The sequence below is a fragment of the Leuresthes tenuis genome, unplaced genomic scaffold (assembly GCF_036924035.1).
Source record: "Leuresthes tenuis unplaced genomic scaffold, fLeuTen1.0.hap1 SCAF_12, whole genome shotgun sequence".
Classification (NCBI taxonomy): domain Eukaryota; kingdom Metazoa; phylum Chordata; class Actinopteri; order Atheriniformes; family Atherinopsidae; genus Leuresthes; species Leuresthes tenuis.
In genome coordinates, this window is record NW_027325366.1 from 17,702,076 (window position 1) to 17,724,531 (window position 22,456).

The following is a 22,456-nucleotide window of genomic DNA, read 5'->3' on the forward strand; positions in this document are numbered from 1 at the left end:
TGAGAAAAATCAACAAATGCAGACATGCTGCAAGTGGCAAAAACTACAGTGAAAATTAGATTGAGCAACTGCCCCCAAGAGACGGTGAGAAATGATGAGTGTGCCTGTACGCAGCCAAGATATGGTTGGAGTCATCTCAGCTTGACTCACACACTAAAGTTTAGTGGTCATCAGAGATAGTGTAAGATTAGCTTAAATGTAAGTAAAGATCCTGAGACTATGCTTCATATAGTGCGGGCTTGTTTGGTCGCGTTTTCACTCGTTCATTACGTCTTTAAAATCATTTGCATGTTTGTAGTTAACTGGAAAGAATGTTATCTTGGTTTCCTGAGCATGTTTTTTCTAAAACACACTGCATACAGAGCAGTCAGGGCCAGTGCAGGGCTGCCCTCAAGAGAATAGTTGGAAGGTTTATGGCCTGCTTGAGAGGAACATTGTAAAACGTAAATGTGGTGAACAGACAGACATTGCATGCTGACCTCTTGCATCAGCTACAACAAGCACACACAACGTCAGCAGACGCATGTACTCGTACTTTAATTCTTTTTGTATTGAATAAAGACGTGATAGGTTATAGGTTTATTTGTGACAGAGGAGATAACTGAACCAAACATGTTTACCCTGTTTCCAGTCTGCTGGTTTTAGCCTCTTATCTAAACATGGAGACATCAGAGTGGTATCATAGGGAAAATCCATGCAAATGATGACCTTTTTTTAATTATTCCTAACATAAACTAATGTAGGCATCATGGAACAATTAGAATGTTGGATTTCATCCACCCACAATGTCCAGGTTTACATCCAAGGCAATATTCCAATATTGACCCAATCTGAATAAGACACTGCCATGTAAACTGCATCAACTTAACCCCAAAAAGCTTCTATTTGCAGCTAGAAATAATTAGAGTAAGTGTGAGGTATGCTGATCTTAGTCACATTGTGCAGGCCTGCATACCTCTTAACAGTAACACTGCATCCTACCAGAGTTCTCTTGAAACACACACAAACTGCTGCTTTACCTGCATTAGCCTCACTTGAGCCACATATCATGAGCGGCTTTGGACTAATTTTGATAAGAAAACCACTGCTCGTTTTGGACTTGCTTTCATAGATGAGGTTCCCGAGTTCTGTCACCAGATCTGGAAGCATCGGCCCAGCGCTGAACATAAAGACTCCAGCAAAGATGGGATGCATGTGATGTGGTAGAAATCATTTAGAAATCAAATTAAATTGGACTATGCTCCGTAACATGCATGGAACAAAATGGCTGAGATCCTATTTGGAACTTATCTAAATATAATATCGTCTGACTTAGAACAATGTCAGTAGTCAGAATATTGCTGTGCATGCACACATAGCCATTATGCCAGTATTTAGCTGAGTATTTGAGGTGAATAAAATCTCTACAAAAGCACTAAAATAAGTGGTTTTCAAAGCATGAGGCGTGTCTCCCCAGGGGGGCTCCAAACAGTTCAGCAAATGTAGGTGTGAAAGCATAAAAACACTCATCAAAAGGTTTTTAAAGAGCTCCGATACATGGAATCTTGAGGGAAATTTGACGTTCTTGTCAATGTCATCAGAAACTGACAGGTACTTTAGGACAGGCCACTGATGTCTGAGTGTTGTCTGGGTTTACCAAACAACAATATTTAGCCACGTCTGTGTGGTACTTAAATCCATAATCCTGACTTTATGGGTGTCCAGGAATTTTTTTTATCTTTCTCAAAACATTATCAGAAGCTGACAATCTCACACTTTGAAAACCCATCCAGTGAACGCATTATCACATAAAATGAAAACGATTTCATATCATGACACTGAAAATCAGCAGATCCTGCACGTGTCTTGCATAAATTAACAGCATTATGCCTAAAAGAGCCATTCAGAAAATTACAGATAACAGGGTCAGGTGCTGCCATTTATCTCTATGGAAACGACTGCATTCTGAGGTCTTTTCAGCAACCCAAATGAAATGTGTTTGGCTGCTGAGGCTGACTGTTTAGTGCTGCTGCTTAACCGTTTCCTAAACGCGTCGAAAATCATCTGCCATGCCCTTAAAATTTCACTTGCATCCTTAAACTCTTCTGACCTAACATGTATAATAATGAGAATTTCCTTGGTCTGGAAAATGTGCATTTCATAAGGTAACAGTCTATCAGACTATCCTCACAGGAGACTAAAACCTGGTCGCACAAAGACAGAAAAACAGAACCATGCAAAAGTCTTGAGCCACCCCCTCACTTCTTTATATGTTGCCAGGAAAACAGGAAATAGGTCCAGCGATTAATAAAAGTGTGCAACATAAATGGAACTGCATTGTAAGTCAAATACAGAGTTTATACAATTATAATGTGTACAAACTCAATATTTGGTCTGTGCACCTTTATTCTTCAACACAGCCTGAACCCTCTTAGATAAGCTTTCTTGTCATATTTCTAAGTAGTCTTCAGGAATAGCTTCTTGAAAGACATTTCAAATCTCGTCTTTGGATGTTGGCTGCCTTTTGTTCTGTTCTCCGTCGAGATGATCCCTCACTGCTTCGATAATGTTGAGGTTCTGGGGAGGATTCATCTCTCCATAAGACCTGTGGCCACTCATTTTCAGTCCACTTCTTGTGTCATTTGGCATAGCTCAGTCTTTTCTCCCAGTTTCCCTTCTTGAAGAATGGCTCCTTGACAGCCACCCTCCCAATTCTGATGAGGCTTCAGGGAACAGTAGATGGATCAACCTAAGGTCCAGATGCATGTCTCAGGTCCTGTGTCAGGTCAATGTTGGATTTTCTCCAATTCTTAAGGACATCATTATCAGATACTGTTCATCTACTGTAGATTGTTGTGGTTTTTTTTCCCTTTTTGTCAAGTTTTCAGCCAGTTGGGAATGACCTTGTTAATGTAAAAGTAGGATTTTATGCCTTTCAGACTGCTATCTATGGTTCATAGATGGAACAATTTGTTTATCTTTGCGAACCTGCTAGTAAAGACGTGCTTAAAAATACAATTTAAAAAGCGTTTTTTTTATTTTTATTTAAACTAAGTTGTCTGTTATGTGTAGAGAGAACATGGCTTCATCTCTGGGGTTAGGAGTCTTTTTTGCTTGAACGATTCAAAGAGCATCTATGGGGGCTTAAAACCCAAAACATATTCCTCTGAAAATGGTCAAGTAAAGAACAAGTAAAAGTAAAAAACAAAAATTGTCCAAAGAAAATCTTCAGAAAGCCTGGATAACTACTGCTCAAGACAACTTTATCGGCTTACAAGAAAGTCTGGCTCCTTGGAAGTAAAATACAAAGGTTTTTGCACAGTGCTGTAGACACACACTCCTCCGGCCAGATTTATGAGGTTGCACCTTAACTTGGTTCCGTTTGATAAATCTGAACTACTGCGAGGGTGGGAGCCACTGTCCTTCATCTCCACTTCTGCTCGTGGCCTTAAAATAATAATAAAAAAATAAAATAAAAAAAAGCAACACCCAATTATTTTGTTAACAGATTGATGCTTGTGCCTCCCTGTGCGCGTAATAGATCGAGAAAAGAAAAGAAAAGAAAAGCAGCAGACCAGGTACATCAGTAATGGTGCATAACTGAGTTTCTCCAACAATGTCAGAACGGCACTATCAAAATACCATCAGCGGCGATATTTCAGTTGTCATCTACCGCCAACAATATCATCATTCATTCCATAGCGATGATCCCGACACTAAAAGAAAAAAACATTGAGGAGAGGGCAAGTATAACAATTCATACAATCTAAACAAATTTGTGAACTTCAGAAAAATAAGCGTATCTTTTTCCACCGAGAAAAACCTTCAGAGTTGCTCTTTGCACTCGTCTTAATGAAGAGACACTCCAGTTTAACTAACCTCTCAAAAGCCACAATTATTGACCATCAACACACCTAAAAACCGCCCTGTAGCCGACAGTACAGGATGCGGTTCGTTTTGTGCTCCTTTGCTTTGGCCACAAACACAAACACAACCTGAAGCACCATGCATTTTCTCCCGATTGCGATCTTGCAGATCTTGCAAAACTCCAGCCGCTCCTCAAGATTAATAGGCAATTGACCCTTCAAGTTCAAACTCAAGTTAACATTAACAACCTGCAATCATTCTGCTGAGGAAGAAATTGGATGGTGTGATATTACCCAGGGAAAACTGATTAAAAACACACGCCGTACATGTCTTCAGAAGAGAGCTGGGAACGACCTGGAGGAAATATTGCTTTTAATATCACTGATCTGTGTAGAAGAAGTCTATAATGCAAACATTTCTCACACAGCAATTGAGAGCATGAAGTCTGTAGAGCAGAGCACGATGTTTTCCATCCCTTTAGTACCCAACAGTTACACCTAAGAGCCGTCATTTCTGGGTCGCAATATTTTTACCATTAAACTTGATTATAAGGCTCTGTGTTGGCATTAGGTCTTTAATGTATGCCTTTATTCAACAGTAACTGATTTTTAGCATTAGTTCCTTCCTTCTACATTTGATCTAAACTCACTGCACCTGCTGCACCACTCACTTCTGCCATTAAAATTGTGAACCAAAACCAAATGATTTACTGGGAAAAGCTTTCTCTGGGCTGCATCAGAGAGCTCAGATCATGCCGGTCTTGCTTGTTACGCGTCGTTCTTTGCTCATTTCTATCCATTAATGAAAGGTCACCTGCCTGTACAACGCCACGTGGCTCCAACTAACTTCGGTCTTCACCCATCAGGAGGAAACACTGATCTTTCAATATTCTGTAATAGAATATTTCCATCCCCAACATAACGCACGTAGTCTCCACCCAAATGTTACACATCAGAGTGTAGAGATTTCAGTGTTCGCTTACCAGCTGCACAAAAACTACTCAGTCAAATGTCCTTATATTTGAAACAGTGGAAAGACGCCTTTACCTTTTGGTGTAGAAAAAAACAAAACACTTTGTTAAAACTGCAAGACCAAGTGTTGGTTTGGCAGGAGACTCTTTGCGATTGCCCTTCGTGTCTCTATACTGACATCAAGTCGGTGGGGCTTTGCAAATACACCTGTTCAAATATGCCCTTGTTGGTAAATTTTTTCCTGTAGTTTGACTGAATTTACATACATATTCAAATCATTTAGGCAAGACTTAGTCACATTTTACAGGCCAAAGAAAACGATGCTATATAGGCTTATTTTCCCCCCAAGTTTGCTTGAGTCAGAGTTATACAACATTTCATTAAGTGAGACTGATATTTTTCGCTCTTCCACTGCGCTGAGTACATTTACACATGCTGAGACTGAATCAGAATAGGAGCCTAACCAACGTGCCCGCTGCTTTTCCACCTTGCATCAACACATTTTCTCCTGTTCCTTAACTCCTTAACTGTCAAATAAAGCATTTTATTTCTCAGCTTCTGAAGAAACTAGGAGCACGAATTAGAGTAGATTTTCAGAAGTCAACTCTTTTGTTTTTAATGTTAATTATTCAACTTTCCCCTTTTGTTTATTAATGTCTTAAGAAGCAATGTCCTTGTGTTGAAAACCTCTGGTCTGAGTGGGTTAAAGTGGTCGAAACTGTGGTAGAAACCTGCTCTCTTAGTCCTAAGCCCCTCATACTAGAGGGGCTCTTTAAAAGCTTCATAATCATGAATTTGAATTAGCCGCATCTCATCCACTTTTGCTTTAAAATCCATTTAGATTCAGGGAAAATTGCCCTGAAACGCCTATTCGTGGTACACCCTAAGTAAATGAAGGGATTGTGTTCCCTTTTCAAAGATAAAAAAATCTAAAATAAAAAAATAAAAAAATGCGATTGGTCTAAATTTTCCAAAACTGTAAAACAGAACCAAATAGAAAGGTCGGTTTATTCTCAAAACATTTGCAAAAATTCTCCACTGAATAATCACCATAAACCTTTTAACCCAATGTTTCTCAATCCTGGTCCTCAAGGCACCCCACCCTGAATGTTTTCCAAGTTCCCCTGCTCCAGCACACCTGATTCAAATGAATGGGTCAGGTCTTTAAGCTCTGCAGAAGGCTGAGGACGACCCATTCATTTGAATCAGGTGTGCTGGAGCAGGGAAACATGGAAAACATGCAGGGCGGGGTGCCTTGAGGACCAGGATTGAGAAACACTGCTTTAACCCAATGTCGTGGGAAAAAAAAAAATAAATCAAATATCAAAGACTGACACTGCACTCAAGATGTGACACAAACACGGGGTAAAAAAGAAAAAAGAACTGTGAAATGTAGAGTGTAAATGTATTTGAATCTTTTTTTTTTTCCCCATAAACGTAACAACATTCATAAGTCGCACCACGCTCTTAACCAGCCTCTTATCACATTTTCAGTGTGCTAAACTCTACTCGACTACCAGGTAAGTGCAGACCTTGGGGGCATACAGCTGCACATTATCTAAGAAAATTCACTTTACGCCCCCCCTGCTGCACAACCAGTGGGAGGAGGCCATGCTATGAATACTTTAATCACAGCCACCTTGAAAGATTTCTCCATGAGCTAATGCAGGTCTCTGTTGAGGTTGTTGCCTTTGGCACTGAAAAGTGGCCCACGTGACATTTACAGAAAACGCCAAGTGAATGCTGAGGATGGCTCACGGAGATCTTAAAACTGGTCCGTATTTCACCAGAAAATAGATTATCATTCACAGAAAGTGGTCGAAGTCTTAGGAGGCGAAGATTAATCAGCCTGGTTTAACAGCAGCATCAAGAGACAAAAGAGAAATGTATAAAAAGACAGTGAATGGCTGTGGAATTTCGAATGACAGAACAAAAGAAAGGGGCTCATTCACAGGCTCGTTTTGCAGTGAATGTTGCCGTCCTTCTCCTTTCTACGCACTACCTTTCAATGGAACTTTCCCTAGGCCAAAAATGGACCAAGGTTTTTTTTTTACCCCTTCATAAAATATTGAGCCCTCACGAGTGGAGTTGTGAAAATAAACCTGTTCTAGTATTCGGCTTGCAGCAGCAAGCAGCTTTTTTTAAACGAATAATCAAGACAACATTCACTGGGCCCCTTTAAGAAAAGAAAGATGCATGAAAATGGAAGACGTTTTAGATTTCTGAGATCATTTTTGCCTGAAATTCCAGTCCACGTCTCCTGGGATAATGCGATCAGAACCTGGTATAAATGCAAATACAGTATGTGCTCCTTGATGTGTAGAAAATGGATTTTCCAGTGAGGTATTACATGAGGGAGGCCATTGGAAACGGACTGTAGTGGGTGCCAAGTGGGTGTATGAAGCTTTAAAACTAAGAACTAGAGTCATTTCTGAAGTTGAGCTTGAGCTGAGTGATTTTTGGTTAAACAAAGCCAAAATCGACCCATGGGCCCAAGTGTGTCTGAGCCGCAGGTCAGAGATATACACAAACTCTCACCCTACACCCGTCTAACCCCAAATTGTCTGTATGACCTGGCTTTTACAAATTGATTATCCTACATTCTTACCCAGTTGATGCCAAGATGACCAGCTCGTGGAGTTAGGAAAATAGAAAGACACAGCAGTCTTTATATTTTCAGCCCATTGCAGGGCTTTCAGCCACCTCCACTATGGACTACTTTTCATTCAGTCCTCTTGTGTGGCCATTAGGAACAAAAAATTAATTTGATTTCTGATGCATTCTTCAGAGCCATTTCTGAGTAACAATAATCCTGCCATTAGAGTGAAGTGCTTGTCAGAGCATCTCATACTTACCCCGAATTGAAATCATGTAAGGAAAAGAGGGCAACGTTTGAAATTTGCTGAAACAGACAAGTCCCCTTCTCCTATAATTGCACTTGTGCGCGTCAAGCAGGAAAGCTCCCTTACAATCGTAGTTTTCCCCACTTGCAGACAGTGCTCTTGTGCTACACACGTAGGTTTAAAAACAGCTAGTTAATTTCCACATTAATTGTGCTTAAATTAACTAGCTGTAAAAAAAGTTGGTGTCAGGATTTACTAAAGTAAGGGCAGCAGCTGTCCCTGTTGCCTATTGGTGTTCCCCCACTTCAGAGCGTAAAATTCTGACAGATTTACAGTTATTGACGAGTTAAAAACACCCAAGTTGTATCTCTCCACAAGTCCAATATCAGATGGAGGGTGTCTGCTTCAACCATTACATGACTCTTGAAATATTTCTGAAAAATGTGTTTGCTGAAGAGGGGAGAGGCGTTTTTCTCCTGCCATGGCACGTTTTATATATGCAACACTGGGGAAGACGAGCAACCCTCTCTTTATTGGCCACACGGCCCATTTAATCAATTTTGAGAAGCTGAAAACTTGTAGGCAGAACAGATGCTTTACCAAAACACTTTTGTTTAAAGGCAGCAGTATAGTTTCTCAGAAAATCCTCTAAAGACGTACTGTCCTAATGTATCAGAAATCAAAGTCGTAGTTGTTCCCATAGGCCAGTCTGGAAGGCGAAGCGAAAGAGCCGGCTGTCGAGGAGGTGGCCTCACACCGAGTTTCACATATGAAAACTGCCACAACAGGGAAGCGAAATGCCTTTTCCATTTGCAGTGCTTCTGTGCACTTTTCTCACTGAGTGTTTTTTTTTTTCACCCTTATATACACAGCTTTTGAGATCAGTTAAATGCCAAAGCCTTTACCCCATCTGTCTAAATTAACTGCAAAAAAAGGAAAAGTTCTTTTCAGATATAAGAAGGAAGATTAAGGGTGTCATCAAGCTGCTTTAAGTGACAGGATTTAATCTTTCTGACAGAACTCACTCTTGTATGTTCCTTACTGATGCAGCCAGGCGTACCTACAACTGTCAAAGAGAAAGCCCCAGTCTATGCACGGTATTTGCCATTCACTTGCGACTGGACAGTACATCAAGTGAGTTGTGATGCCAAAGCCATCTATTCAAATAAGTTTCTCTATGTAGCACCAATTAAAAGGTTTTCTCCGTGCACTTTGCAGACAAAGCAATTCAAATGATGGTTATCATGATCATTAGTATTATAATCATCATTATGTTACCAGTTCTTCTGTTTGACTGTCCTAAAAGCAGACTTATCCATCTGTAGTATTTACAAAATGCCAACTCATAAAAAGGTAACCTTGCTGAGGAAACCAACAACTCGCATTGAATCTTTGGGTTTGATTCAGTCTTCCTTTGTGGTGCATGCACAGTGAAACCTCCAGGTGAACCAGATTCAGCACGTCACACTGCCACAGCAATTCATTTGAGCTTACAATGCACAGTGTGGCTGCGTAAAAGCCAGTGTAGCAGATTAAAAATTAAACTTTGCTTCATGTTTCAGTTTGCTGAAAAGATGATGCGTTTCACCCAACAGTGGGGGAAAACCCCCGAGTTTGAGATCATGGACAGAGCTGTGCAACTTGTGCAAATCTTCAGAGAAAAGACCCAAAAATAACCCACCATTAATTGAGCATGCCTGTGCAGACAGTTCAGACTTATTCTGTGTTGAAAATGATAAATGGTATTGTAGGTGTGTAAAGGAAGTTATGTTTAATGAAGCGGTGGAAACGCACATCCTCGTGCAAACTTGGGGATCATTGTTCTCTTGCCATTGCACACAATTTGCATCTCAGACATGACACTTCATGCAGATGAGCGAGCTTAAAGCAGGGTTTGGATAAACTTGTTCTGACGGGGGGGGGGCTGCATGTCTTTTATACGCACTCAAGAAATCCCAAATGAATCCCAAAGTGAGACAATAAAGTGCAAAGTTGCAAAGAAACATCACAGCGCTTCATTTCACCAAATGAACTGCAGCATAAAATAAGTACGGGCCACATCTTTGTGCTGCACCTCAAAAGTCTCTATTCAAAAGAAAGGAATTGCTGATAGTGTTGTGGAGAAAAGGGTAGTCGGACTCATCTATGCAGCCTACTATGGAGAATTTATTAACAGGAACAACATAGAAACATGTTATGTGGCAGGATACACAGAGTTCCCAATGACAACATTCTGTGTGTATGTGGCCAACACACAATCTCTGTCACAGAGAGCATCTTCGTCATCACCTTGACAGAGAACATTCTGACCCTGAACAACATGTGGTTCGAGCAGTAACTAATCTTTATCATTTTCCACGTGTGGAATTGCAGTTGTAAGTTTAACCATTTGACCAACATCTCAATGTTCAACAAATTCTGCACTTTGTCATCAAATCTGGAAAAGGAAAACCTTTTCAGTGGCAGACTGAGACAAGGAAAATATAAACCGGGAGCGCAAGCAAGAACAAAGACATCAGAAGTCTCTTCAAGTTACAAAACTAAGTGAGACGATTTAAAATGAAGAAGTTAAAATGAAGAAGAAAAATAACTAAATAAGAGGCAAAGGAACAGACTGAATGAACTGCATCTCTCCTTCCTCTCTTCATGACGGCACAGCAACATGTCTACTCTGCTTTAGCCTCTGGAGGCAACGAGGCTATTACCATGTGGGAGAGCAGACTTCACCCTGTGTAATTATGCTGGCAGCATCTGAGCTCTCCGAAGGGTCCACTGCACTTCATTACATCTTCAAACCCCAAAGTGCAGCCGTTCAGAATAGCCAATAGGCTGAAAGTATCAAAAGCCAAGATAAATGAGCAAGTGAAGACAGGACAATGTCAAAGCTAAAACAGTTTCTTGTTGAGATAAGTAAAGTAGAACTCTCATCTATATTTTCTTTTCCGTTTTTCTCTCGCGCGGCTGCTGATTTGCCTTTGTCATAGTCTGTATACGAGTATGATATTTGGCATCTTTGTGTGATTACTGTATTATTTTTTTCCTTTAATGAAAGGAGGACTTATTACTCTGTACTTCCAAGGGAAAAGCTTAAAATCCCAAGGTTTATACCTCCCAATATATCCCGTCCTAATCCTGCCACTGCTCCAAAAATGATGGCATAATGAAAGGCTTCCTCCTCCCTTGACTTCCACTGCCCACCTTCTTTCCTTCCCCCACATCTTCCTTCTTACTTGACCTACTTTCCGCCGTGGTGCTGTGCATGTAAATGTAAATGCAGACCCGGCTCCGCTGGTTTTGTCTGTGTCTATGCATGTTCCCTCTAAAGTCAGTCATATTAACTCGCCATTATACCCATGGGGTGAAAGAAAAAAAAAAAAAGAAAAAAAGAGAATTAATATTACATCCTCTATTGCATCTCTGCCTGCCAAAGCAAACTGTGTGTAGTTACTGTACTATTGCTCAACCTGCCAGTTTTTCTGAAAAAAGTTGACTCGGCTTCACTGGCACCTAGCACAAGGAGGTGAGAATACACTGCAGGCACTGGAGCTCATTCCAGCCATCCAAGTGGCTGCCAATCACATAGAGCATGTAGCCACACGAGTGCACGCATTCAGATGCGCAGCTAAGCACACATCAGCACTGAAATTGAAATACAGCACAGATGGCAACAAATAAGTGGGAACAAGATTTAAATTTCAGGTTCCTCTGGAAGCCAAAGGCAGCTCCAAACGGAAAACGTAAGAGCCATTCAGTTCAGTGCTGATGTGTGCTAAGCAAAGGTTTACCTGACAAATACGTGAAGGGACTTAAATACAACATCAGCACAGGAGCTATTCTCCATCTCCACTGGCATGTCCACTTGCATGGCCAAAGGCATCATTTTCATTTGACTTTTTCCCCTATTTAAAAAAAAAAAAGGTCCACATATAGACCACCCACTTTTTGTGATAACAAATTCTGTTAACGCAGGCCACTCAGCAGCACACCCGCAGCTCATTTGTCTGTAGGATTCAAAAGTGAAGTTACATGGCCGGTAAAAGTCTAATCAATCTGCGAAAATTTGAATGAATGTCGTACGTCACTGAAAATGTCTGTTCACATCTTTCAGCTGCTCGGGTACAAACATTCACGGGGTTCTGTAGCACTGAACTGAGAAGCTTTATGCTTGATCCGTCTGAAAATGCGACAAAGGCAAGGTAAGACGACACAGTGACATTTCACCTTAGCATTTTAATGTAAATTAGGCTTGTTAGCTGAGAAGGACGCTAAGAGAAGGTAAATAAGCCGAGCCTTGGGCTGGGCAGAGTAGCGATTTTTTTCATTTTTATTCCATGTTTTTTTTTTTTTTCCCAAAAAGGCAACTTGTGTTTATTGTGTTAGATAAGTAGTGCCTAATCTCCATTGATATTGCCAAGAACTACCCCATTAGGGCAAGCACACACTCGTATTTCCCTAATCTTCCACTGCCCATCAGAGCAGCTTCAGCCTATAAGCTGTTAATGAGAACTAACATTCTCAGTCATATGAAAGTACACCCAAAAGACTGCCGGTTAAGGTTCAGCAGTCTCGATTTCTGATTCACTGCGTTGTCTTTAACGGGCTTCATCAGGATTGAAATACATTGCTGCATTGAAATACAGTACGTGAAGGCAGAGGGAGAGAAGCAAACAGATGTTAACTGCTGACACAGCAAGACCTTATGCAGAAAGCAAAGACTTAGTGTTCTATAGTACTGTTATCAATATAATAATGATAAATGTTTTTAGAAAAGCACTTTTTTTTTAGTCATGTCGTCCAGCCCTAATTGTTGCTAAACGGCACAGTTCATAATGTAACTTTTAAAAAAATCTGTTAAATAGTTGCTATTGCAAAAGTCTGTTTTGTCAGATTACTCGACAAATCAATGAAATAATCGATAGAATACTTGATTACCTAAATAAGGGTTTGCTGCAGCCCTAATACTGGACTTCAGCTCATTGGGGGACATTGTTGGCAAACAGTTCTTGTACAGACTATTGTACATGAAGACCCACTTTGTCTTTAAGATGATTTGGTGATGCTGTCCCTTTCAGGAGACCTCTGACTGTACTCTATATGACTTGTAGTTTAACACAAAACAGCTTTGATAAAATCCTGTGGGTATTATGAGAACTCTGAAGGGACATCTAGCAGTTGGAATGCAGCTACTTTGTGGAGATAATGTACGTAATGGAAACAATTTCTGAAAAACACATCTTTGGCTTTCCTTACGTAACATAACTCTCCACATTATATGCAACTCATCAGTTTGTTCCTACAATAAAACCCATGTCATTACATATCGACAGAGCTGTCAAACACTAACCTTTTTTCCGTTTAAGCTGCAATAATGTGTGACGCAGTGGTCATTGAGCGAGAAAATCCAACACCAACAAAGCACCTCGAATGTTTACACCAGCCCTTGAGGAGAACTGGACTGACTGCAGCTTCTATCCTGATCAGGAAGCATCGTGACTGTGAAAATGACACCGCAGCACGGCAGGAGTGGCGCTAGAAGAGATCATACAGGGAGTAGATCGCTCACACACACACACACACCTTCAACGTTCCTGCTTTGTTTTCGAGTGGTAATTTCTGTTATTAAAAGATTTTTGTTTAATTTCACAGTCTTTGGTTTTGCCAGGTTGTAATGATGCTTGAAACTGCTCGCATCCTCTCTGCAGCTCTTCCAGCTATTCAACCACACCAACCTTGCCTTACCAAAATCGGGAGTTACAAGACCGGCTGAAATTAAACGGAAGCGCCTGCTGTGCCCAGCATCATGACGTCTATTTTGGCCTGAGGGACCAATATCAAACAGCAACTATTAACTTAGCTTTAAATGTCACACAAATGCCCAATTTCATTAAAACCAAAACAAAAGAAAAAAAGGTGCGTTAGGCACACTTCCAGTCCCTGGTTTAGAATTAATAAACTAGGCTGTCGTCAGAAGGTGTCAGTGGTGGCTACAACACACAGAGGAAGTAAAAAGAACAGAGGTAGACAGAAGTTCTTCGTGAAAATAACATCTTCAACAAGAAGAAAGGCATAAAACCAGGCATCTTGGCCACTGAAGACAGAAAAACGGAGAGAAGTCTTCAGGAATTTCATCTTTTGGTAATTAGCACTACATAATTGTTTTATCATGTCAGCAAGTATTAAGCACTATTCCTCTCTAAAAGCTAATTGTCCTCGTCGATTGTCACGTCAGTTACTTTTGAACTAAATCTGAACTTTGCAAAAGACACTTCCACCTACAAAAAAGAAAGAAACAGCCAACAACCCAAGCAAGTCTTTCTAATGTTGCAGTTTTCCCTCAATGTTTTTTTTTTAATGCGGTACCTCAAAATAAGCTTAGAGAAGAAAAAAAAAAGTTTCCTGTTAATGCCATTTTTTAAATCCACCACCTTCTCAAGGAGAACACCGCTGTACCAAAAACGGATGCCTGCTGTGTCTGGACACGTTACTTAAAGCCGCAAGAATGAACCAAGCTGGAAGACACAAACTCAAAATAGTAAGGTGAAAGATGCTAAAATGGAGCTACATGGAGTAGGAGAAATCTGAGTGACCTTTTGCATATTACATCTGACACATCAGCAGCATATGCCTGTCGATTAAAACAGCTTTTAATTATGACGTTTAGTTTTTCTGATGCCCAAAAGGTCCCATGGGGCATGCAGTGGCACCACCTGAAAACTGATGTATCGATGCTGGTCCATGTCCGTAGTAAAAGCTAAATTATAGGCATTTATATGTAGACAGTCTGCTTCCCACTATATACACAAAAAAAAAAAACTTCTTTAACACTGTTTGAAATGATCAAAGAAAAAAAAAGCAGGATGGCCTTCATCACGATTCTCTCGGCGGGGAAAAGATCAGACTCATGAGGGACGGCCTCATGCTGCTGTAATATCAGGTCCTGCAAGGTCAGACCAGAAAGTACCAACTCCATTAAATTCTGATACCGCTGAGGGAGATTAAGTCCGTCCTGTCCCTTCTATCCTCCTTCAGTTATAGCGGTGATTATATCAGCAGAGCAAAAACGTCCATTTTCACAAAAACGTACTTGGAAGCTCATTAATCTTGCCTTGAAGAAGCAAGTATACCTAATAACAGCCAAGATGTGCAGGGAGACGGAAAAATCTCTGTCACAGTCCATCTGTTATACCCGAGTCTTTTATGTAAAAAGGAGACAACACAGTCTGCATCCTACAATATGTCCACACAATGAGCTTTTGTTCAGCTGAGAGGAGGGAAGAAACCGTAACAGAGATAGCACCTGGACAAGGGCACGACACTCCCAATTAGCCCCTTTCTAACAGAGCAACAAGGGAGATGCTCATGCACCTTATAATTACAAGAGCAAAGAGTGGGTTTTACTCTAAAGCAGCACTACCGAGAGGAAACAAGCCTCTGACTCATCCAAACTAATCAACCACCTCCCATCCAAAGTCCAAGCAGGCGTTGAGATGAGCTTCAAAAGAACAGCGCTAGCCTTAAAGCACCTGCAAAGTCACAGCCACAAAAAGAAAATGACTCAATGTTAAGAACATGATGCGTAACCTTTAAAAAGAAAGATTATCTGATGAAAACATGGTGCTGGGAAGAGTTGAGTCAATGTGACCCAAGCACATCTTCTGATAAATCACACAGGGCAGCAGTTCGTGATGACAAGCTTTCACGGTGCACGGGGCTCTCTTGAATACAGGCTGCCAGCGGCAAGGTCCTGTGAAGGAAACGCAGTTCTACACCTCACATTATCGCTCATAAATACAGCCGGGAGCGCTGATGCCCACGGGACGCAAACTCTGAAGTGAAAAAGCGGAGAAAGTCCACTCGGAGTTCATGCCACAGTCTTTTGTGCCACTTCTGGGGCCAGTGATTGTCAAAAGGATATTGAAAATCACTGGCTATTGCCTTGCTGGGTGTAGATTCTGAGTTGAAACTTTATTGTCATTCATAAGATTGAAAGAAAATAAGACATAAGGTTTAGACAGAATTTTATACTTCATGAACCAACACCCATCATGTTCTCTCATAAAAAAAGAGATCTCACAGCCACACAGGTTAACATATATGCCAATGCCTCACTCAGATGCTGACACGTCTAATTCTTATCATCCTTTCACACACAGGCTGCTGCATTTGTGGGGGGAAACAAATATATGTCTGACTGCCCAGAGAACAAAGCCACTAATCTACAGCTCCATGGCCATTTTCAGAAAGCTTAACCTCTTTATAATCTGCCTGAACTCAAGACACTTACTTCCAAACAAAGACTGAGATTAGCAACCTATCAGAGACTTACAGCACAACTGTGAAAAGCGATGCCACAATAAGCTGCTCAAATATCCCTTGTCCCGTTTTAAGAGGACAGAAAAAAGAGAGTCCTGGGCACCACAAATCAACAGAGACTCACACAGACCAAGCGCCAAGACAATCTCTCCTCTCAGGAAGTTTACAATCTCGTGAAGAAAGCCAATTACCATGGATATCCATATGTTCCCCGTGTCCTCCAAGTGCTCACATGCTCGGCCAGGAGTGAGGGGCACAGCTGGTCTTGATGACTCCAGCGCTCCTGCTTTTGAAGGCTGAGCTCAGATAACCGCCGCCCCGGTCGGTTAAAGCGCATCTGAAATTACACCTCCACCTTCCCTCAGCACCCATACAGTTCCTTTCGTTCCACAATCTGTACATGTACAGTCTGGAACAGACAGAAATCTAACTACCTCGAACTCCAGCCCACAGCAAAATCGTGTAAACATTTGAGGACTGAATACAAGGAGCACGATGCATCTACGGAGAGTAGCTGCGCTTCATCAGAAGCACACATAAGGAACATTAGGAGAGTGTCTACATTGTAATTCATACAATCATGCATTATTTATATAATACAAAATGTGTCAAACAGCAATTTGGAAACCATTGGATGGCACAAAAGTGACCATCATCAGTGAAGCAGAGTCATTACCTGAATCTTCAGCTTTGCAGGGCTTTATAGCAAGTTTCAGCTCCAACTTTTGCTATTTTGGTTTTGCTCACCGCTTTGAATGTGTTGCTTTTGGCAAGCAGAGACAGCAAAAGCTCAACAAAACCTACCACACACACACGCACACACAACATGCTCAGCACTAAACAGCAGATGGACTCAGAAACTAAAGACCTCTACACACTGTTATTTTGGGCTTTCTGATATGGCAATGTAAAAAAAACCCAAAAAAGTCTGTGGTCATCGCTCCAAAACAGTGATGCGACGCTAGGCGTGGAGCTTGGATGATTTAAGACAGACGCCCTTTTGGTAAATTCCAGCCCAATATTACAGCAAAGCATGTCATAGGCCTAGTCGAAGTCTACAAGAGAAAAAGTCAGTGTCATGTTTTCCCACCAGTCATGTCTGAAAGCATATGAGTAATCTAAACACAAGGCATAACTCATAAGGGTTTGGTTCACTTCTCCTTTTGGGCAATAAATTTCTTAACTTTTTACACTGCGCCAGGACAGAGTTATATCTTGCATGTTCCAAACATTACTTGGGATTTTAGATGGGAACGCTGTTGGGCTGCCTTTGTCCAGGCGAGTGTCACCTGCTCCACCACACCCACAGAATTCAACTACTACTTCCCAACCAAACATGAACCAAGAAGTGCCAAAGAAATAGATCTGTCACACGTGTCAATTACAAATCTGGCAAAGACAACAAATAAGGTTGGGGTGAAAACTTTGTTTGAAATAACATCTCTGCTGCCATTTTAGGGAAAAACAGAACCTAAAGAATTAAAAATACATCAAGGTAGAATATGTTGCGATAGCTGATAAGATTCCTTTCCCAACAAAACAACCCATCCCTGAATTGGGGGTCTCAGCAATCAAGGCAAGTCAAACTAAACTGAAGAACAGACCAGATGTAAGGAACAAACTGTAACAATGTCCCTCTAAATCAGCGATATTTTCATTCATGCATGGAAAGCAGAAGAAATAGAACCATACACAACACAAATCAATCAAATGTTCAGGGGGGACTTTATATGATGCGAAACATTCTAACAGATAATTAAATCTAATGCTTTGACTCTGCTCTCATTTTCTCGTCCCCCCACTTACATTATCGCATGCAGAAATCGGACATGCCTCAAATTGATATTACACAGTCGGACACAGACGAGGCCTTCACTTTCAATGGACCCATCTTGCACGGCGTGGAATGGAATAAACTCACAGCGTAAATGCACCAAACATAAGCCTTTTCCAGACATGCGCCGATTTGCATTAACCTGATGACGACTGGACGCGTCAAAACGATGTCAGAATGAGCACTGTGGTGCTTTTAAGTAACAAATCATGGAGGAGATGTTACTAGATTGTAACATTTCCAAATCCCTTTCAGTGTGGCACTAAACTGAGCTGCAGGCTGTCACATTACCAGACAGGCCTGCACAGTGGAGAGAGGGGTCCTCAACTTGGTTGATGATCTGCTCATCAGAGGAATCTGACAGATGTCGTCATCAAAGAGATAAATAAATACCCCCCATCCACAACAGCCAAATGAATGGCACAAAAAAGTAAGTAGTAGATGCAGGGGACAAACTTCTTGGTGCTGCCATTATTAGCCCCTCTTGTTATAAAATGCACTAACACCCCTGAAAGTAAGAAGCTTTTAAGAATCCTTTTAACACACCACCTGTTCAATATAAACTTTTCTAAGCTTATATGTGTAGAAAAGTGACATTTTCAGCTGCGTCCATTCGACAGGAATTGTTTTGGTAATATAACACATCGTTGGAGGAAAGACTTTGTCATTAGGCCAATTTCGAACCCATATCTTGCCATCACTGTCACAGGGCTGGTATGAATGAATACATGAAGCACACATTTACGTCTGAATGACTGAACGCTGCCCTTTTCACAGATCGATGAACACATTAAGGTCACCTCTCTCATGTCTGCAAAAAAAGCAGTGCTGAAGCATTCATCAGCTAAAACGGACATCTCTGTGGCTTCGCAAAAGGATGAAGACGCTCACCGGCGTCTTGCTCAGGGACACGTGGTGGAGCTGGGCATCAAACAGCAGACCCTGTGATCGGTAGACAACCAACTCTTCAACCTGAGCCACAGCTGCTGACTGTTTGCCGTATCAACTTCAAAGATAGTGCGCCGATACTGTGTTCACAACTTCTTTGCCCTGCTCGAAGGTGTCCAAATACGGACACAAAACACTCCGTTATAGCAGATTTAATCTTTGTTTTCTTTTTTCTTAAAAATCAGCTGCCAGTTTCAGACCTCCTTCTTACAGAGGGCAGGATCGTCTTCTCCATAAATCGATGTGACTCTTTGGATCAGTTTCAAAGCTTCACTTGTGCAGTATTTAAAAAGGTCTTTAAATGTGCTACCAGGGAACAGATCGACTGCAGCACATCTGTATCTCACAGACAGAGGGCTTGCATCTTCTTACAGCTTCACGCAGACTAAAGAACAGTGCTGCTACACCCTAACCAATACCTTTTAACCAATTTTCATTCAGTACCGTGATGGCAGCGACACACACTCACCTCCTGAAGGCTAGAAACATTGTGACAAAGACCTGTGAACCTTCAGAAAAACAACAAATCGGAGTCATTCATGTTGAATACAGTCACCAATAAGAATGCCTCTTCATCACGCACTCATAGATTCTTCTCATCTGATGCTAATGAGAACAATCGATTACTTCTTTATTGGATCATCACTGGTTGCAGCATTTCATCAGTTGTTTTTGGAATGAGGTTTGCCCTCAATTTTCATTCTGCAACTTTGATCAAACAAATGACCAACAAAGACCATGGGAGCACATGTTTGTTTGCAGTATGAATGAACAATTCAGTTCTTTAATTCCTAGTAGCGCAGCTCTTCTCATCGGACTGCAGCTCCCTGTCAACATGCGTCTCTGTGCGCCTCAACTGTACAATAACTATAGGGAAAATTGGGAGAACAGCCAAACTGAGAAACATGAGCTAAAGGAGTCATATCGACTTATAAGTTCCAGTGCGCACCGACAAAGTTGTCGCTCAGGCTTACATTCAGGAGGGTTTGTATTACATTCCAACTGAGCCAAGATTTTTTTTTCACGAACAGTGTTCACAGATATGTTTAGGCATGATGGGATTTAGCTTGGAGCTTTAGGTAGCGGTAAATACTGTACATACAAGTGTCAAATCCCTCCTTTCCTTTCATAATCTGTTCCCCAATATAGTTTGCCAGAGTGCTTCGGCCCTGCCGAGCAAAACCCTGTATTGGTCGGCACCGAAAGGCTTTCAATGTAAAAACACAATTGGCCATTTTCTGTGGGGAAAATGACCCTGCTACAGAATACGAGTGGAATGTTGTTTGTACTTTTTTTTTGCACACCTGTGTTCTGTCAGGACACACAGGAGGTGGGCGCCCCATTTGAGACAATGAATATCCAGCAGCAGGGACACAGAGATGCCAAGCAGTGTGCGGCAGTAATTAGATAATTGTGTGTAAAAGCATTAATGCAGAAGGTCTCTGAGAGTCACAACCTCTTTTCACACACCACTGGTGCGTACGTGCATTCACAAGATAACCATTAGCACATTCATAATGCAGCTTTATAGTTCACTTTACAAAAGCAGAAAACATCCTGGCAAAGAAAAGATGAATAATTCAGCTTTGGGGTTTTTTTCCCCATAAAAATGTGCATCTCTGGTGCGCAAAAGTAACATTCACTAACTTTTTGTCCTTGTCATAACCTCTCAGAAGCCTAGAGAAGCAGAGCGCACATTATTATTCAGTGGCTGCGTATGCAAACAAAATAACGCTTTACTGATGCAATGTCACCATAACCTGGAGAGAGGCTTTGAATTTTCTTCCCTGTGCTGTTTATGCTGCAGAGGGAGGAAATACAAAGAGCAGGCTGGTGCCTTTGATTCGAGAGGACTACAGAAGAGCCTGAATGTGTGCAAGCGTACTGTATAATCTGAATGTAATGAGTTCCAGTCTACTCTACTGCAGTTCTCCAAGGTGATTTGATCAGTGACATTTAGAGAGAGGAACTGATATCAGATAACTCACAGCACTTCAAAAGGATCGACAATCCTAACCCCTAACATCCCACCACCACCCCTAACCAACCCACCCACCAACACCCACACACAAAAGAGAAAACACTTAATTGCTCTTGACACTTGTGTATTATTACCTCTGCTCTTCTTGAATGCTCTCACAGCTATCAATCATGAGATGGGACTGTGATTAGGAACCCGACACCTTTTCGTCTTTACTTTTGGCCCAAAAGCGGGGATTGGACCGGTTTACTACGGATTAGATTGGGGCCAAATAACACATTTCAAGAAGGAATTTCAGAGCCTTACTGAAGGGACTTCTCCGCGCAGTGTCTCCAGACAAAATGCATGAGGTCTGACAATCACTGGTTAAGGAAAGTCATATAAAATTGGCCCTGTTGGCCTGGGTTTCTCGTTTTGCATGGGCTACACTTACAGCATGCGCTCAATAATAACCGAGAGCCAGGTTAAACAATAAACACCGTCTCCAGAAGTTGTAAAGTAGTGTGCAGGCCTGGCTTCACTGAGCTGTGAATGAACTCGGTTTCTCCAATTAGGAGAAAACCTAAAAAGGAACCGGGGATTTTTTTTATTTATTTATTTTTTTTGGGTGACGTACAGTAGTGTGTCAGTCACCAACTGGCCAAACAAACAGTGAACTCAGCTGCGTGCGCCAGTGATGCCATTCATTTCTATTGAACCGTTTTCCCCAAAGAGCAGCGCGGCGCCTAATGAGCTGCTGTCAAATGAGCCGCTCTGATTGTGGGGGTCCGGGAAAGTGACGGAGACAAAGCGTTTTCTGCTACATGTTCACATACCCGAAGCCCTCGGTGCTGAAGGTTTTCTCCCAACACATGCACATCCTCTCGTCACGCAGCTCCGCGTCCCGAGACAAAGCGCTCCAAAGCACCAAACGCATATCTGTGTGGAAATCCTGCGGAAAGCGAACAAAGCCTTACCTAAATACGGTGCCGGTCCTCTCAGGATGCTGCCGTCGTCCAGCGATTCATTTTGCTCCTGATCGCCTTGTAGAACAGCGAGCGGGAGGCTCGCCTCTGCCCTCCCTCCGTGCACTGAGAAGATACCCACTACTACGCGGAGCGGAGAGACTGTGTTGTCTGTCACATTGTTGCTGGCCTTTTTCGTGCAACCACATCCGATATTTTTTTTTTTTTAGAGGGGCGGAGCCACTGACAATCAGTTTTTTTTTTCGGTGAGGCACAGAGGAGACTCGCCGGCCTGGAGAGAAGGATAGAGACTATATATGAGATGCAGGAGGAAAGGGAAGGGGGAAGGACGATGATCTTGATCTAGAATTTCATGAGATTCACTGTAAATATGATAACCCACCAAGAGGTCTATCCAGCTCCTAACAGATCTTTGCCGCAGATACTGTCTTATCTTTATTTGTCAAAGAAGACTAATGACCGGTCTCACATCAGCTGGGTAAATGTAAAGTAGGGCCAGTTAACTTAGCTTTACCAGGGGCACTGATGTGTCTGGTTGCATTGGTCCCAGTCTGCACCCAGCCGTGTCTGGTGCTTTGGCTCTCATAAGGATCACTAAAAACAAATAAGGTGCAACACGCAAATCAGTGAACTTTACAGACAATTTATATTTCAACAAGGCAGATAATTCCATAATGGCGTTTTGAACGTGTAAGTCAATCATTCCTTCTTTATTCAGAGTCTTAAACCGATCACTATGAGCCTTTTGGTTGGTG

The 22,456-nt window shown here is 41.7% G+C and overlaps 1 protein-coding gene across 1 annotated transcript in view; it reads right to left on the reverse strand.

The window, feature by feature from the left end:
* The window catches only part of st6gal2a (ST6 beta-galactosamide alpha-2,6-sialyltranferase 2a), a 52,468-nt gene extending 30,582 nt beyond the window's left edge, over positions 1-21,886 (reverse strand). Inside the window, exon 1 of the mRNA XM_072396745.1 lies at positions 21,693-21,886. The gene's annotated coding sequence lies outside the window, so the exon portion shown is untranslated. The remainder of the gene's footprint in view (positions 1-21,692) is intronic.
* Positions 21,887-22,456: the final 570 nt, after the last annotated feature.